At 31.7% G+C, this 17,834-nt stretch overlaps 1 protein-coding gene across 5 annotated transcripts in view; it reads right to left on the bottom strand.

The window, feature by feature from the left end:
• The window catches only part of LOC108907802 (TOX high mobility group box family member 4), a 238,209-nt gene that overhangs the window by 88,276 nt on the left and 132,099 nt on the right, over nt 1–17,834 (bottom strand). For 2 of the 5 annotated variants that reach the window (XM_018711607.2, XM_018711606.2), the window contains exon 2: nt 642–689. The exons of the other annotated variants lie outside the window; for them this stretch is intronic. The gene's annotated coding sequence lies outside the window, so the exon portion shown is untranslated. The remainder of the gene's footprint in view (nt 1–641; nt 690–17,834) is intronic. 5 annotated transcript variants of the gene reach the window in all.

Here is a 17,834-nt window from a genome sequence, read left to right as displayed (position 1 = left end):
ACGTTGGACTGGCAGCGAACAAACTGCCGGTTGAAAATAATCAAAACGTGATTGGCAGTAAGGGCTGTGCCCTCCAGTCCTTTGTTTATTTCCCTCCTTTTATGATTTATACGTTATCAAACACAATGTCCGTACAAGTAGTTTCAAGATTCCTTTCTGTTTTCCTTTGTTTTCGCATAACAAGTGACAACATGTGTCTCAAAATACCAGATTGAAGTATTACATTACAAACCCTATATCGCTTATGATAAGTAACACTAATTCTTATACGTATATCAATTATAAATATTACTAAATTAAAGAGATTAAGTATATTAAGATCATGTGTTTACTGTACCGAACAAAGAAAAACATTCTGAAGATCATCTATTCCGGCCGTAATGAATAAACTACGTCTCTGCCGAGTCTTTACATATGTTTAATATTATATAATTCAACGTCAATTTGTGTCAAGAGATGCAAATTTCTATTAGTTCTTCCTGTTGTTTAACGTTTAATGTAATCGTCATAATTTTAACTAGTCTTTATTTAATTGGTTGGATTATTACCAGTTGACCCAGTCAATAGGCCTATTTTTGTTGCTTAAACTAACAATAATTGGACAAATTGTTATTATTACATTATAATAAGAAAAATGTTACCTTGGGAATTTTTTGACGGGCTAAATTTTCTCAGGAACGTAAACTGACCTGGAACAAAGAAAGAGGACTTAGATATTTTTAGCCTTTAATATTATTAGCAAATGTAGTTAATAAAAAAGCAATTTTAATAAGGCAAAGTCAATTATCTGGTAATTAAAGCGCCTAAATTTTACTTGTAATTAACTTTCAATTTAATTAACTGTAAGACAAAAAAGTAGTATGATAAAAATAATATTGGGAAATACTTTTGTGAAGTATTCCGAAAATTATAATGCCAACAAAATACCTCATTTTCATTTTGTAAAACAATTTATTAATCGATGATTCCATATTAACCTACCACTCAGCATTGCCGTTTGACACAATACATTTAGCAACACATTGTTTAGCTAACAGTTTATTGCTAGTAATATAATGAAAACAAACAAAAACTGGAACAGTAGGTTACAAAGTTATGAAAAAATATTAACACACAAACATACTTTTGGTGTAATAAGTACAGTTTCTTTAAACTAAATAAATAGTAGCTACATTTTAGACTGTTTCACATCAGTCTTATTTATACAGGGTGTTTCAGAAAGACCTTCTGTAAATACAGGGGGTGATAGTACGATAAAAAATAAGAATTTTTTGTCTTATGAACTATATGTCTACCTTCTCTTGTTTTCGAGATACAGAGCGACAAAATAAAATTTTTTGAATAGAATTTTTACGAAAATTTCCAAACGGTGCGAAATATTCTTCTCAAATTTGGTATTCCGGAGTTTTTAAGGATGCCAAATACGCTGGTACAATTATTTTTTGTATATTTCATAGAGGGCGCTAGTTATGCTACATTCCTATTACATTTTAAGTTCTAATTTTTTTAAGGTTAGGTTTTTTATCATTCGGGCTCCAATATCTAATGTACAATTTTATTTTCTAAAAATAATGTACTCTTGTTAGAACTTCCTAATGTGGACGGTTTTCGAAAAAAAAAATGCTTTTAATTAAACTTCCCAAAGTAGGCAAAATTTTAGTGATTGTTAGTAACTGTAGTTAGTAATGATTAATTTATAGTCACTAAAATTTTGATATAAAGTTAATTAAGAGTTTAAAATATTACTAAGAATGTATGCGTTGTTTATGAGACATCCATCAATAAGTTTTGACATAAGCCTACTTTGAGAAAAGTCACTTCTTTTATACACCGTAATATTGTAAGAGTTCAATTAAAGACTTTTTCCTCGAAGACCACCCACATTAGGAAGTTCTAACAAGAGTACATTATTTTTAGAAAATAAAATTGTCCATTAGAAATTGAAGCCTAAATGGTAAAAAACCTAACCTTAAAAAATTAGAACTTAAAATGTAACACGAATGTAGCATAATTAGCGCCCTCTATGAAATATACAAAAAATAATTAGACCAGCCTATTTGGCATCTTTAAAAACCCCGGAACAGCAAATTTTATAAAAATATTTCGCGCCGCTTGGAAACTTTCCTAAAAATTGTATTTAAAATTTTTTATTTTGTCGCTCTGTCTCGAAAACAAGAGGAGATAGACATATACTTCATAAGACAAAAATTCTTATTTTTTTGTCGTACTATCACCCCCTGTATTTACGGGAGGTCTTTCTCAAACACCCTGTATATAGGGTGTTCGGAAACGAATGAGTTTGCCTTAGCAGTTTTTACATCCTTATAGTCTTACAGTCCTTATAATCTTCTCAATTTCTATATATTTTTTGATAACTTCTTGACGATACTCAATTTCAATGAAATTTGCTACAGGGAGTTTTTAGGGTTGCCAAAAATGAACCGTAGTTTAATTTTCCCCACCAAAAAAGAGTATACAATCTTGTATTTTTTTGTGTCGTTAAAATACATAGAATTGAATTTTCTACTGTAGTTGTCAGTTACAAACGACAGCATTTGGTTGCATCTTGTCTAATTAAAAAAATGTCGAAAAGTTTTTTCAAAAATTCCTGTCAGCTATATTCAACATCTTTTATAAAAATATTTGTCCGCTTTACACAGTGGTGTAACATTTATTTTTTAGAACAGGGTCTCGAAAATAGAAAATGTCCCTTTACGTATGTCTGAGAGCCTGAATATCGTTCTTATTTTTCAAAATTCAATAGTTCAAGTATATACTCAGCTTTAGTTCAAATATTATCACAAATGAGTAAAATTGCCAAAATGCTCCATATTGAGTGAAAATGTACTCAATAATTTCACTCAATGAATTCACACCGTACCTTTATCGCTTTCACTCACACGGATTTTTTTACAGTGTATAAAAGTCAATTTTTTACCCAGGAAATTACGAAAGATGGTAGATAAAATGTACCAAATGCATCAAATATTTTTGGCCGGTTTTTTTCAATGTAGAGAGAAAACTGTTGTTTATGATTAGAGCTCTTTCGGGCAAATTTCGTCCCTAGCAGGAGTGGAAATCAGTGGCGGGGCAAATTACGCGCCCCCTAAATAAATCATTAGAGCAGCCGGGCAATATTATTGCAACCTCAATTTGAAGTTATAATATACATTACGTAAACTCCATTAAATAGCAAAGTTCCCGGAAAGTTATATAACAGAATTGCAAGTTTATTCACTGCAAACGCTACAACGTGCAAACGTCGGGAATATTCTAGAGCTGGTTATTATTTGACTGGAAGTCAAGAAGCACGAATGGCGAAGAAAACGCGAGATTAACTTCTTCCTGTAACTAATTTCGAATCGCAAACGACGTCGACGGGGGCCGACTGCGTGCTTTGGAAAAAGAACGGCTAACTGGATTTGCATAGCCACAATTGAGTTGGGAAACAATATTGTAAACATATTCCATGAAACTACTCGTTATTACGACCGTTATAAACTGGAAGCTGTATTTGATTTTCAGAACCCGTACCAAACAGTCTCCCGAACACAATGAGGACATAATGCGAATGCGAATCGTAGCAACAATGGCAAAAAACTAGCACCTGTGCGCTTTGACCATTTGACACTTTTTATTTAGTATGCTCGGCATGGCTGCAATCAAGTTGCCACAATGGAATTCGTTACCTTCTTGTAAAATTCAATATATCGACGTTCTATTCAAAAAATTTTATTGCAAGTAAAACAAAATGAAAACGATTATTTTCTCGGTTTTTAAGATAAATAACCAAAAGTTTCCATTTAATTACAATCTAAGATCGTGCCGAAAGTTTTAAAAATAATTTCCACTGTAAAAAATTGTCTTTTATTAGAGATTGTATAGAATAACATAATATTTTAGCCCCTTATTTTGCTTTTCTGTCTCGGAAAAAATGATGCAAACCAAAGACGTTGTTGCGGTATCAAAGTAATAAATAAAAAAATGACTGTTGCGTTTAGAAGACGTACATAACAAAAGTTTGTCTAATCTTAAATGTAACACCCTGTATATTTGTCGCTTACTCGAATCCGCTCCCTTTTCTGCAATTTAGCTATTTGCAGATCTTTCAATATCTTATGAAAAAAATACTATACTATAAAAAGCGCTTTGTAACAACCTCATCGTGCTATAGACTTTTTTTTAAATAAATGAAAGGATAATTTTATGATATGTAAGATCAATTTGATCAAAGGCAAGTTTGTTCTGTAATCATTTCTCAAAGATAAAATAAACAAAGAAAGATCTAAAAATTTGTACCACCGAAAGGAGAAAATATTGAATGAAGTTACCACTAATAATATGGGTAAAATTATATGCACAAAAGGATGTTGGATTGGATCTCCTTATTTTTGAAAGATAGGAGACAATAAGTTAGTCTGACACATCATAGCGGTGACCAGAGCAGCTTAATTAAAATCAACAATTCGGAGAGTAAAGCAGTTGAGGTAGGAGTACCTCGAGGTTCTGTTTTGGCCCCGATGCTGTTTATTTTATACACTAATGAGTTAAATACTTTAGCAACGGAAATGTGTCTTACTATGTATGCTGATGATCAATTTGTTAATATTTCAGTCAAGCCTGTCAACGTTGTAGAATATAAATGCAATAATGTACTAGATATTTTAAATAACTGGCACGCTTTTAACAAACAACATCGTAATGCAGAGAAAACTCAGTGTATAAGATTTCCCAATCGTCAGAAAATTTGTAGTTCTTTAAATTTTTAAAAACTGGAGAGAACAATTCGGTTAATAATTACGCTATTAAGTTTTTAGAAATTGTTATAAATGAAGACCTGAATTGGAAACCACATTGTACACAATTAAATATTAAATTTTGTAACATATTTAATTCGAAATGTAAAATCTGTTTTAACTAAACAACAACTACTACTATGGTTTAGTCGAGTCTAAATAAGATATTCAGATATTTTTATCCTTCAAAAGATTAAAGGTGGTATACAGGGTGTTAAAAAAGAGTCTAAAATATTTAAGGAGGTAATAGTATGAATCAAAATAAGCAGAAAAGTCTCAATAAACATGGGTACGCAAAGTAATGGTTGTGGAGATATGGAATGTTTTATGTTTTTAGCCCCTTTTTTATTTTGCAAAAACGTTGTGTATTTTCTTATAATAGTTGGTTGATGTTTAGTGAAATAAACAGTACGTATTTGAAAGTTGTTCTCAGTGCACAAGTTTTCTTTCGCTATGGCTGGTTACTCTAACGCAGAACTAACAGACATGCATTTCATGTATGGTCGCGACGTCTTTATGTTGACGCTTATCCAAATCGCCAGATTCCTTCACAACGCATGTTTGGAAGAATTCACCAAAGATTGCGTGATACCGGTTCCTTGAGCAAACAGTGCCATTTATCCGGAAGACCAAGGTCGGTATCCACTCCTAGAGCAGAAGAAGAAATTCTAGCACTGGTAGAGCAGAATCCAGGTACGAGTGTGCGGAGAATATCAGCCGAGGTAGGAATTAGTGGTCCTCTTGTTTGGAGAATCCTTCACGAGCAACTGCTTTATCCATAACATGTGCAACGAGTACAGGCCTTAAATCCAATAAATGATCATCAAGCACGTTTGGTTTTTTGCCGCTGGTTTCTACGTCATGATGCTGAAGACCCTCGTTTTCTTGCAAACATTCCTTTTACTGATGAGGCCGGGTTCACAAGAGATGGAGTGTTTAATTTTCACAATACGCATATTTGGGTCGACCAAAATCCTCATGTTCTAATAGAATCTGGACATCAGGAACGTTTTTCATTAAACATTTGGATGGGTATTGTAGGTGACAGGTTTCTAGGTCCTGTTTTTTTACCAAACTGATTAACAGGCGCTGCTTACCTCAACTTTCTGCAGAACACACTGTATGAGTTTTTGGAAGACATTCCTTTGAATCAGAGGCAACAAATGTGGTTCCAGCATGATGGTGCTCCAGCTCATTTTTCCATGGCCGTTAGAGAGCATTTACACCAAACTTTTCCACATAGATGGGTAGGAAGGGCCGGACCTGTTTTATGGCCTCCAAGATCGCCTGATCTGAACCCTCTAGATTTCTTTGTTTGGAGATATTTGAAGACATTAGTGTATGGTACTCCTGTAAATAGCCTGGAAGAGCTGCAGCTACGGATTAATCAAAAGTGTCAAGAAATCCAAACCAAGGAGGGTGTTTTCGAAAGAGTTCGAATATCGTTGAGACCTCTCTCCGTCCATTTCCTGCTTGGAAATCGGAGGGCACTTTGAACATCTTCTGTAACTGTTTTTTGTTTGTTAAAAGCTTCCTTTGTCGGTTTATTCCTAATAAAACAAATTTTTGAAAAACGAATAGTGGCCCATATCTCCGCAACCGTTACTTTGCGGACCCTTGTTTATTAAGACTTTTCTGCTTATTTTGGTTCATACTATTACTTCCTGAAATATTTTACACTCTTTCTTTAACACCCTGTAGATACTGTATCATGTAGCAATATTTGTAAAGAATTTAGAATTTTAACTTTGCGTTGTTTGTGGATTTTTGAACTACCTGTATATGTGTATATGAATAATAAATATTTGAAGAATAGACATATTCATTGCATTAATACAAGGAAGAAAATAAATATCGTATACCTTTTAAAAAGTATAATAAGCTCATCTACATGCTTTAGTTTTAAGATTTTTAAAAATGTATTTAAAAAAATTTTTACTTGACAATTGTTTTTATACTGTAGACAAGTTTTTTGTGTGTTTGTAAGGCGGTTATTTTGAAAATTCCTGTACAAAACTGCAGTTTTATTTTTGAAGAAATAAATATTACTATTATTTAACAGTTTGTATTTGTTTGACTTTTATACAGGGTGTTTGTAAATAAGTGTGTAAATATTTCAGGAGGTGCTTGCCTAAGTTATTTTGTGAAAAAAGTTCTTATTAACGTAGGTCGAAATATGCTTCGTTTTCGAGATACAGCAGTGTATAAATTTTAATTTTTTATTTATTTTTATTAATTATTTCAAACAGTTGTAAAGATATTGACTTGAAATTTGATGGTTGTATTTTATTTAAAAATAGAAATTAAAAATATACAACTTGCAATAAAATATATTATGATTTTTCCTCAAAAATGGTGCATCCTACGAAAAGAATTGAAGATTCTTCAATTTCATTCAGATTTAATGGCAGATTTCTAAAAAAAAATATCAAAGCGGGAAAAAGTCAGAGGCGTACCATTTTTTTTATTCTCGCACGAATGCCACTGGTGCAAGTAGAAATATTCGGATCATTCCAAAAAATGCACATTTATCCCTTCAAAGCGTTTTTCAAATTTCGAGTCAATCAGCCCTATGCTGTATGAACATTGACTTCATATCAAGGTTGAAATTATATGAAAAAATGACATTTAGACAGATATTTCAATAAAAATGGAGGTTTGCTATGCTGTAAAAAACAAATTGATTGAAATTTGTCAAGAGTTTGAAATGACGTCAAGTAACCTTGAAAACTTCAAAACTTGGTATGCACTAAAGCAGAAATTGATATAAAACTGCATATCAAGGTTGACAAATGTCAAGAATTGTAACGGAAATCGAAAACCTTCACGTTAAGAAACTTGAAACCAATTTAATCAAGAATTCTTGTTGCTCCAGCTAGGGCAGCACACACAATTTATTCCTGTGCAATATTACATAACCTGTGTATCCTTAGAAATGAAAATTTGGATGATAATAATGGTAAGTGTAGCTTAATTTCGATTTAACAAAAGTAAAATCTAAATTTTATTTTAGAAATGTTGAATGATAAATGATGAAAATGACGAATTAGAAGAAGATAATTATACAGATATAAGAAGAAATAATTTGCAGTAAGGCCGTATTGTAAGAAATAGGGCAATTCAAAATTATTTTGGAAACATGAAGTTTCATGCCATATTTGATTTAATATTTGTTTATGAATAAAATAATATTAAATATTAATAAAATATATCAATATTAATATATAATTAATATTAATAAAATAATATTTTATATTATTGAAAATATCCATATGAAATAAAATATTTTTAATTTAATATTTTAATTACTTATAGATTTTAACAAGTTTTCCTATGCCACATTCAAAATAAATATACTATTTTTTAAATAATTGAAGTTTTTTCTAACATTTCGATGCGACTCCTTAACATAACGGCTCAAATGGTTCAGGTGAAAATGCAAAATAATTAATAATAAAAAATTAATGTAAAAACTTTTATACTGAAAGATTTTCCTTGATCTCTTTTTGTCCTTTTCTGTTTATTTGATTCATGTATTTTTTTCTTTTGTAAGCTAATTCTACAACTTGGGGGTGCCCATATATTAATATTTTTGACAAAACCTCCAAAAATTTTTTTTCTAGATTTGTTAAAATTTCAATTAGAGCAATACCACCTCCAGTTAATTCTTGTTCAAAGTGAATTCTCCTAGCTTTAGATTTTACGTTGGATTCCCATTCGTTAAAGATCTTAAAATGTACTTGATTAATTTTAAATATTACTAGCATTAGCTAGCATTTATTATATATTAATTCATGTGTAGATAATGAAATATAAATGTAAATTATATCTGATAAGCAACATTTAATTTTAAGTGACACACCAATATGGAAATATGTTATGCCCGCTTCCAATCGGCAGTACTTCTTTGTTGGCTATGATTTTCTTTATTTATTTCAACAGAAAGATTGTTAACTGCTTCACCATTTTATGTTGTGATAGTTACTGTTTATATATAATTAATAAATTCAGAATAACAAAATTGATGATTAAGAATCTTATAATAAAATTTTTGACTGATGTCACCGTTTCTGTTCATAAAGATTGTTTCCATAGTCACCAGTATCTCCCTATAGCAAATAGCGACGTTGCCACAAGTACACTTGAGATAAATTTCAATCAATTTTAATGTCAAGGTTTTCTAATCAAGTGTTCTTAGTGCATACCAATTTTCTCCAAAATTGAAGAACAAATCAATTTTCATTGAAATCACTTCAAGGTTGAAATTAATTTCAATGTTTTTACAGCATAGGGCTGAATATATTTCAAACTATTTGAATTAATTAATAAAAATAAATAAAAAATTAAAATTCAAACACTCTGTATCTCAGAAACGAAGCATATATCGACCTACGCTTGTATTTCGCACTTATTTCCAATCACCCTGTAAATCCTACTGTATTTCAATCGCTTTACCTACTGGTCTCAACAGAAGTAAAATAAAATAAAAAATAGTGTTTTATTACCAGAACGTTTAAGCAAATAGTACTGAAAACATATTTCGTTATTAATATCCGTCTACAATAACGTTACAAACCAAAATAACTTCATACCCTTTCCCCGCATAAACGTAAAACCTATTCCCCCCTCGGTGGGAGCTCATATGTCATTTCTCGTTTGTAACTTATGCAGAATTCAAGTTGACGTTACGTCTACCGTGGTTAGAATTCCGGACTACATGAAGATGTTACGCTGTCGCGTCTGTTGAGATCAAATTTTAATAAAAAGCGTGGAAGACACTGCAACAGACACACTAAAAGTACACGGTGATGCTAAAAAGTAGAACGAACACACGCGTTTCATATGGCAAGTGATCTGTTTCTTAAAACAAATACATCAGTGTAAGTGAGAATCAGTGATGCAGTGAAATTTAAATTAATTATTTTCTAACACGAATCGCTTATTCATTCCTAAATGAATAACGTATTTACGTTTTCAAAATAAATAAAATATGTATAAGGGGCACGTTCGCGCGCTGGAATAAAAATTTCCTCCTCTGAAAGTCTTGCATTCAATCGCTTAATAAATAATTCCATGGAAAGAAAACACATGGCGAGTCCCAGACTTAAAAGCTCGCAGCATAGTACCAGTTCACTTTAAGGATTTTTTATTATTAATGTTACCTTTTTTCCCCTGGTTTTATATCTTACCTTATACTTTTAAGGTCCTAAAACGGTTCTTGTGTTAAATTTATTAACATCAATTTAGTTCGATTTAAATTTAGAAAGGTACAATTCCGTGAAAACGAAAATTATTAATATGGTACGCTAAATTCTCCTTAATCTGAACAGTTTCAAATTAAATTAATTTTAAAGTAGAAATAAAACCAAAAGTGTTTTATATTGAGAAAAAGTGAAATAATAAAGTATTATTCATTTCTTAAAAAAGTTATAGAATATAGAGAATACGAGTATACAGGGTGTTAGGAGTTTGACTGCCTTAATTCTAACACACGATGGAAAACATTAAAATAAACAAAAACATCTTATAACACATGGGTCCTAAACTCAACCATTTCCGAGAAAAAAATTATCAAAATCTCCAACAACAAAAATTCGATTAATTAAGGAATACTGACATAACTGCGGGCATAGAATACCATAAAACACAATGTTTATCACTTCTTTGAACTTCTTTATGTTTAATTCTAAAAAATAATTAGCGTTGTAATAAATTTAAAGGTCGATAAAATTCATATCTTGCAATGTGACAACAGCGCGGCGGTTAACACGAGGTACTAAGGTGTCCAACAACCAACAATACGCAATTCAGATGGTACCTGGAATTTGACAGTTGAAGACTTGCGAGAACGAATTTTTGCTGCCCATCAAATAAGGATAAATCCATGCATTACATTACTGAATTTTGTTTTTTGGTAACAGTAAATTATTTTTAATACGTTATTTGGACGACGTGAATCTTTGGGTACTTTAATTTCATATTTTTCAATTTCATAATTTTATTAAAAGTTCCTGTTTTAAGAGATTCATAATTACTAAAATTCGAGCTAAAACTTAAGCACATCACTATCTTCGTACTACAGAATCAATACATTTTATTTTATTTATTTAAAACCTGGAAAACAATTGTTCTGAAATTTACTAAATATTTCACAATAATACTTGTTTAAATTTTTGTTATTCCGCAGGACAAGTCTGCCGCGTGCACACGTGGTGTGCATCAGCTGTGTAACATTCGGTTAAGCGCTGTTGTAACGTTGTCGTTGTGATGAAACTCCCCAATATTAATACTCGCTGTATTTTGAAAACTGTTAATCTTACGCCCCTATAATATACAACTTTTTTGTTCATCTTATGCTGAAGTAATGGCTGTCAAATTTCTTACACCCTGTACACATACTACTACAGAAAATATTTCCATAAAAATATTTATTCCCTCTTTTTGCTCTTGCCATTCTTGTTTTCATCAATAAATTTCTGTATATATTTAAATACTTTTCGTTAAAACTTCTTACATTTAGGTATATGTTCAATTTCTATAATAATATAATACGTTATTAAACATATCTAAACAAAATAAAAAAAGAATTGAAAAATGTATAGAACTATAAGGTGGTTTAGTTGAAAAAGGAAATATTTGAATTTTTAATAGCATAATTTTGAATTTGAATATTTATTTAGAATATTCTTTCCAATTTTGTTTTCCTTGACTGGTATTAATTTGTGTCAATTAAAATATGTGTTGTCAAATTATAGGAATCCATAGCAACATAAGTTAATATTTTTAAATTTAGTTCTGTTATTTTAATGCACACTTTTTACATTTATTTTTCTAGAATAGAAAAGTGTACCTATATCTTATCGATTGGAATTTACAGAGATCCATTAAGGGCCCCATATTCTTTAAATAGTGTTTTTCGCAAAGACAAATAATTTCAAACATTTAATAACTGAATAATCTAAAGCTTATCAAATAATAGGAATGTTACGTCATGCCACCTGAGTATTTTCAAAGACGCCGCAGTAAAACTAATAAACAGGTGCAAAAAACGATCAAACCATCAAGGTTTTAGGTACTGAAATCTAGGAAAATACTAACTTTTTTATATATAACTCCACACGTAAATATTCTTATAACATTTACTTGCTTAGTCCTACATATAAAATTGTTTACTTTTATTTATAAGTACGTGAAAATAATTCTTAAAATGTGGGGTTAGGATAACAGAAAGCGCATGTTTTACAAACGCTTTTTTTTAGTTATTATTTTATTTGGGTAAATTTAAATGGTAACAATGAATAAACAAAACATCAAGGATTTTATTTTTATGCTTACTTTTGTTCTACACGTTTTACTTTTCAAGATTTCAGTACCTAAAAATGCCAGAAATTTCACCATTTCTCGGCCAGGGATATGGCCACCTTAATTAGCATTTTGACTTGTAACTTATTCCTTCTATTAGAAATATAATGGTTTGCATAGTACATATACTTAATTATTCATTACTCAAAGAGTACACATTTGGGTGGATTATTAAAAAGAACACTCTTTTTTCTGTTCAAACTGTCTAGATTTTATTGATTCTTCGTCAGAAACAGAATATTTCAGATTATAAGGAATCACACCGTTAGAGAAACTGTCATGTCAAGAGAATAATATTTATACCTAAATTAAATGATAACATTTGTGGTAAAATTCATTTCTCCATACACTCCAATCACGCAAATGTTAATATTAACGTCTTTGAATGAGACAGCGACAATCTATGGCCACCCTGTAGTCCAGATTTAAATCCAATGGACTTTTATTTTTGAAGCTACGTTAAACACCTTGTGTGAACAAAGGCCGGAATTAATTTGCTATTGCTATTAGACTATTTTGACTTCAGGAACCTCCCATTACACTATGGCACATTAGTTACAAAACACCCCGTATATTTATTTAAGGTCCATCCTGTATAGTGTAATATGGTGCAAGTAGACTGTCGGAATTAAAACACGAATTGACTAAAAGTCCCTGATAAAAAAGTAGTAATTTTTTTTGGACCGACGATATTTTTCATTACTGGCCATTTTCGTTTGAGTAATGTTTTCATTACCGAAAGTACCTATCTTTTGATTGATTCAGTTTCCCCTGAAATAAAAAAACTCAACATAAGCCGCACCCCTTGACGGGTGGAAACTTTTAAAATTTTTAATCACATTAATTGACCCTCAAAAGAAAACTTTTCGGCGACTTATCGAAAAGAGCAGTTCCAACTTCGAGCAAATAAATTTAATAGAACGACGGGAATATTAAGAACACAATTTATTTTCATGAAATAATCTGAAATTCTTAATTAGGTTTGAGTCGCTTTGAAATACTGTCATGTTTATTTCAATTATATAAATCCCTCTTTTATCGACCATTTTCTTTGCTTTTATTTCGCTTCCTCTCCTTCTCTTCACGCCCCAGCGGTCCCAAACATGTTCACGAATATCGCTGGAATTGTCTCTAAAGACAATAAATGTAGCGTAACTCGCCTTTATCCTTTTTTAAATTGGGAGCACATAGCATCTCGTTACATTCATATTTCTTACTTCGTTGTATATTACAATATCAAGATTTTTATTACAATAATTTTCCATTTTAAGTATTGTCAGAAACGACTATACTCGACGGCCGAAAATATAGATAGTGATTCATACATAATATAGAAACACTATTACCGTAAAGTGTATAAAACTTAAAATGATTTTTATAACGGTTCAATATTATTTGCTTATGTTAAATGATGTCTTTGCACATCCATAGGATCTACAACAGTCATAGACTGAGTTAACTGAACGCGATTTATTTCCTATCTCTGTCTATCGCATTTATTACAGATAGGGAAATACTCTTTTTAGTGGGTGTAAACGGACGTACGTAGAATTCGAGTTGGCCGTAGTTAGAAACGTCAAACTATAAGCGCGCGCGAGGGTTTGCATATTCCGTGACTATAGTAAATTTATAAATTAAAAAAATAAAATCGGGACGTTTTAAAACGTAGGGATAATAATTAAAATGGATCAAAGTGCCGGTTGTAGCAAACGGTCTGTTGCTCATAAACGCCCTAACCTATGCGATGCGGAATTAATAATGGTAAAAAACGTGTATAAAGGAATTCGGTGGCGAAATTCTAATACAAGTGTAAGTGAAGCTGTTGATATGTGTAGTTCGTTGACAAAAGTATCCGTTGCTACTGTCTATCGTGCCATAAAAAATAGTGTAGAAGTGAATCCAAAGAAGAAAAAAGTGGAAACACGAGGGAGGAAGAAAATAGAAGTCGACGTTAACGTGAAATACACCATACGTAGGAAAATTCATGGATTTTTCTTTAGAAATGAAATACCAACGATAAAGAAAATTCAAGCTGCAATAGCTGAAAATGAGGATATTCCTAATTTATCTGATAAGGTTCTTAGAAGAATAATGCGTGACATGAATTTTCGATATTTGAAACGGAATCGGAATAGTATGCTCGTTGAAAAAGACGAAATTGTGGTATGGCGAAGAGAATACTTAGAAAAAATAAGATAACTTCGTGCATCTGGTAAGATGATATATTACATGGATGAAACATGGGTACACGAAGGTCATACTGTATCAAAAGTTTGGCAGGATGGTAATGTTAAGAGTAAGAAACAAGCATTTTTAGATGGATTTTCTACTGGATTAAAGGCACTTTCTGGAAAAGGACGAAGATTGATTAAACACATATTGGAAGCGATACGGGATTTTTAGAAAATGGTTTGCATGTATTTGAGTCACGAAAACGGGAGATTATCATGAAGATATGAACAGCGACGTGTTTGAAAAATGGTTTGAATGTTTTATCATATCTGGAGCCAGGAGCAGTTGTTGTGATGGATAACGCACCTTATCATAGTAGAAGAGTTGAAATGTTACCGACATCAGCATGGAGAAAAGGAAATATTATGGACTGGTTACAATCGAAAAATATTAATATACAGAAACCATGCTAAAAGTACAATTATTAAAAATTGTCCAAAGAGAAAAAGGTCAATACATTAAGTATGTAGTGGATGAGATGGCCAAAGATCGAGGAATTCGTGTACTCCGTTTACCGCTATACCACTGTGAATTAAACCCAATTGAGTTGGTTTGGGCACAAATAAAGAATGAAATCGCACGAAAAAACACCACCTTTAAAATAAACGACGTGAAATTATTATTACAGGATGCTAATAATCACGTCACTGCTGAAACATGGTGTAAGTGTATTGGACATGCACAGAAAGAGGAACAACGTATGTGGGATCTTGATACAACGGTAGAAGTGTTCTTAGAACCAGTCATTATTCATTTGGGTGAAGATGATTCTAGTGATACTGATAGCAACAGTGATATGTGAAATATAAAATGTGAATAATGTGATACGTAAGTATTTAAATATATTAATAGTGAAGTGATTATGTGGCAGTGAAGTGAAAGTGTGACAGTGATAATATTCGTGAGATAATTATTATAAAATATGTAAGTACCTACTTAAATAAATATATTGATAGAAAACATTACAATATTTTTCGGCGGCGTAAGCCGGGTGGTGGTGGGTTATCGATGCCCAAGAGGGCATCGTTTTATAGAAAACACTTAAAATTTAAAAACAAAATGTTACTAAAATATTTTTGAAGTTTTCTCGATAAAACCTCTAAAAATATTATAGGTTATGTTTTATTATATTTTTTCCATATTTTCTACATCTTGTTGCCTTTTACGTATACACGCCTATGGATTTTCGATCCCCGCACGCCTCATCCTCCTTACTAGTCCAAGAGCTAGCGATGAATCACTATCTATATTTTCGGCCGTCGATTATGGATGGCATATTTTTAGAAGAGTAATATTAATACTATAGCTAAAATTAAGGTAATTTGGTTATAATAAAGATAAGATCTTCAGGCAGTTTAGAAATTACGAATAATAAATTGATTTTTTTTTAATTCTGGAAGCTAGATAAGGGCGGCCTTATGCCTCAATGTTTATTAACCAAAATTTCTTAATTTTAGCAATATAATAAGTATCTGGATTTTCCGCAAGTGCCTACTTAGGAAACACCGCGTATTATCATGAAAGGTAACTACTTTTCCTGGCCCTTCTCTCTCGGTTAAGAGCCGTTAAAAGTTTGAGAACCTCTGCTCATCCGAATACATAATAACTCGCTCCCTCTCTGACTCACACCCTCGCCCCGAATCCATCTTGTATGCAAATTGAATTCGTACTTACAGCTAGTTATAAGTCATGATTATAGACTGCCGGAGTTATATTTTAACTTGGGTAAATATTGACGTATATGTAATGGTTTTAAGACGTTATGTTATGGTAAAATAGAATGTGGGGCCCGACGGAAAACTTGGTAGGATTATTTGGTTATTTCGGCAAATAAGGCTAATAATTTATGTGATGTATTAAAGTTTTAATGGAACGGCAAACTTTAATGATAAAACCCGAAGCTGTGGCTTTGAGGGTTATTAGCGGGGTTAAGAATGAAAAATTTTATCGCTGATAGCTTGATTTTAAATGATTTAGTGGCCGCTATGTGGATGTGGCTAGCTATAACCTAACCTAATGACATGTTATGACATCTTTTTTGAGGTTAGGTTTTGATATTTTATAACTACAAATTTTATTTTACATAAAAATATTGAAATCATTGAAAATTAAACATTTTTTTTTAGAAAAACGACTGTCTTAAATTATTTTCTATTCCTTTATGTACAGGGTGTCCATAAACGAATAGACCGTACTTCAAGGACAGCTTCTTTGAATGAAAATAAACCAATTTAGATACAATTCACCATAGTACAATTTTGCTTCTTTAAAAGTTATGGGCATTGAAAACATTTTTTTATTTTTTTTTATTTTATTTTATTTCAAGTAATAGGTACTAATATAACTTTTTAAGTTACTCGAGTAACTGGGTTACTCTCAAAAACGGTTTGATTCAACAAGAGTATTATTTTTATGTAAAATGAACCACATACACTGTAAAAAAAATCAGTAAAATTCAATTTCTGTCCGCACTCTATTAGTATGAGTACAACTAAAAATTTATGAGTGAAACTATTGCTACAGAAGTGAGTGAATTTTACTCAAATACGAGTTTCTGCTATCAATTGAGTGACTTCTGACTCTATTCTCGGTATGTAAAACCAATTAAGAGTTGATTTTTTCTCTAAATTTCACTATTATTAAGTAATTTCTTACTCAGACTTGGTTTATATTCTCTTTAAATTTTAATTCAAATATCATTGATTAAAGTCATTAACTATTAAGTTGGCACAGTGGTTTCTATTTTAAAGACACTATTTTAGGTCGCTTGAGTGATAGGAATAGACAAAGACAACGCACGACAACCATATAATGGAGTGGGGTCACTCAATGATGAGGACATTTATCCCGATTTACGTACAAGTGTACCAAATACGAGTTTATTCTAAGCTACGTCACAAATTATCACTGACAAATATCGTAGTTAGCGATTCAGTCAAAAACATGTCTGTGCCAAATTTTTGTCAACGCATATATTGTTTTTTGAAAGAATTGGTCCAAATTCTTTTGTCCTAGCAGTCCCTGAAGTTATGGTACTTTTTTTTTAAACCGCCCTATATGTACAGAAAAGTGATATTCATTAAAAGAGTAGTAAAAAAGTAGAGAAAATATGAAAATGTTTCTACCTGGATTAAATGCTTCGCACATAATGGAAATTTTACTACAGTTCTGAATGAACCACTACGTAGTAGCGATAGCTCTGAAAATATTAACAAACGCCAACAATCGCAGAGGCATACCACGGAACAATTCACTTGGAGCCGCGGACACCGCTTTTTTAAGTTCCGTGTCCAATAATCCCGTGCGAAGGAACGTGCCGCTCGCGATGCAGTTTTTTATAGGATCGGAACAAAGTAAACTTGTAAAAAGCGAACGCCGGTATTGTTAACACTTAACTAGGCGGAAAGCCACCATAAAACGCAAGCAAACCGAGTAGAATAGTCG

Source organism: Anoplophora glabripennis, unplaced genomic scaffold (genome assembly GCF_000390285.2).
Source record: "Anoplophora glabripennis isolate ALB-LARVAE unplaced genomic scaffold, Agla_2.0 scaffold100, whole genome shotgun sequence".
Taxonomy (NCBI): domain Eukaryota; kingdom Metazoa; phylum Arthropoda; class Insecta; order Coleoptera; family Cerambycidae; genus Anoplophora; species Anoplophora glabripennis.
This window is presented reverse-complemented; position numbering and strand designations above follow the sequence as displayed.